Source organism: Rhinolophus sinicus, chromosome 14 (genome assembly GCF_057876585.1).
Source record: "Rhinolophus sinicus isolate RSI-liver-muscle chromosome 14, RSI-T2T, whole genome shotgun sequence".
In the NCBI taxonomy this organism is placed as follows: domain Eukaryota; kingdom Metazoa; phylum Chordata; class Mammalia; order Chiroptera; family Rhinolophidae; genus Rhinolophus; species Rhinolophus sinicus.
The window spans coordinates 118,557,755-118,559,874 of NC_142514.1; the positions used below are offsets into that span (position 1 = coordinate 118,557,755).

At 38.0% G+C, this 2,120-nt stretch overlaps 1 pseudogene; it reads left to right on the forward strand.

Annotated features, from left to right (window-relative positions):
• Positions 1 to 1,116: 1,116 nt before the first annotated feature.
• Positions 1,117 to 1,420, forward strand: LOC148755811 (large ribosomal subunit protein eL36 pseudogene; annotated as a pseudogene).
• The last annotated feature ends 700 nt before the right edge of the window (positions 1,421 to 2,120 follow it).

The window sequence follows — 2,120 nt, forward strand, 5'->3', positions numbered from 1 at the left end:
TTTTTGTGCCCCTCCTTGAAGGGTTTTTATACATTTCTGTCCTACTAAACTTAGGAGTGGGGACAGGACTGGTGTTGACAATGAATCATGGTGGAAGTGGCAGGCGTTACTCGCTGGGGAAAACTTTAAAAGCCTGCATGTGGTTTTCAATGTCTTCCTTCCCTCTACCACCAGATCAAGGCTGTTCCATAAGCTTGGATCTTGGAGTGAAGATGATGCAGAGCAGAGCAGTGACTGACCCCTGATAGGTAGGCTTCTTGATCAGAAACAAAATTGTGTGTTACAAACCACTAAGATTGGATTATTTGTTATTGCAGCAAAACCTAGCCTGGCCTGCCTAATCAGTAGTCATTAAGTCGTACCATGTAAACAATTATTATTTAACACAACAGGTCAAGTTTCTTTGTTAAATCCATACTTGTCTAGATTTTGTGGTTTTGGAGAGAGTTCCATATAAAGTTGTTGAAATTTTGCATATCAGTGATTTTGCATGGCTATTCCCCATCCACCAAAATAAGACAGGATGAGAATGAATACCTATTTTTTTCTATTTCATTTAATTTTTTGCGACACATTTTTCATACTTTTATGTATTTGAATTTTCTACTCTAATATACAACATATACATTTGTGATATTTATCTTATAGATTTATCTTATGTTACATCTAAATAACTGCAGGGAAACGAAAAAAAAAATATATGTATAGTTAAATGACAAACTTAGCATTCAGTGATAAAAAAAAAGTTCTGATTTTATAGTTTTGATTAGTACCATAAAGCTGTTAAATATAAACATATACAATTTATATATAATGATTATACAGAACAGGTCTTATAACCAGAATGGATTAGAGAAAAGAATAGAGGCAGGATCAGACTTATCTTCTTCAAACATAAAAGATGCAAGATTTTGCATGACTTCTATAGTTTAAATATTGCCAACCACAGAACTTGTCTGTTGGTAAATAAATCCATTCTCCACCCAATAAACAACAATTGAGCATCAAGTGTTCAAGATGCTGTGAAGAAATGCAAAAGAAACAGGAAGGGCAGATTTTATTCTTGATAAAATTAAACCTGGCTTTAGCCACAGCAGCCACTGAGGAGCAGCAGCCATGGCTCCGTGGCACCTCATGGCCATGGGCCTCAACAGGGCCACAAGGTCAGCAAGCTGAGCACAGCTGCCGCCATGGGCACCTCACCAAACACACCAAGTTTATGCGCGATGTGATCCGAAAGGTGTGTGGCTTTGTCACCATGAGTGACGGCGCCATGGAGCTGCTCAAGGTGTCTAAGGACAAGAGGGCGCTAACGTTCATCAAGAAAAGTGTGAGGACACACATCTGTGCCAAGTGGAAGAGAGAGAAGCTGAGCAACATCCCTGCAGCCATGAGGAAGGCAGCAGCCAAGAAGGACTGAGCACCGGGAGTGTAGCGTATAAAAACCTTTTCAGGGGGAAAAAAAAAATCTGAGATAAGCTCTCTTATATGAAAGGAATGTGATCATTTGCAAATGGCATAAGTATTGCTAACCATACATCGGAAGTTGCTGACAGGATTTAGAATTAAAGGTAGGAAGTATTAAATGGGAAAGGATTAATATGATATTACAAAATAAATTTAAAAATGATCTAAGCTGGCTTCTGCATTGTCACTATATTCAAATGATAGCTGAAGGACAGCATTACAATAATTAGGGAAACTCCCAATGGAAATTAGCAGACTCAGTATAATGTAAATGTTTCCTAATGACTATAGAAATCCCGTAAGTGGTATTCTCATTAATGATGCTAACTGAGTAGACTAACACTTCTTGTCACATTCAACAAGATCAAAGTTCTGCAAGGATTGTTTCATTTAAATTTCAATCTCTGAGGAATAAGAAGGCAATACAATTAAGGACCATCCACTCTGATGTAGGCATAAGTGCTATTAGCTACTATACTTATAAATCACTCTCAAGGAACAACATTCTTTTCCGTTGCAAAGCTGACATAATTTGGAGCAATGCTATTTGACGGAACTTTCTGTAATGATGGAAATGCTGTCTCTCTGTGCTATCACAGTAGCCACCAGCCCCATGTGGCTACTGAGCAACTGAAATGTAGGTAATACAACTG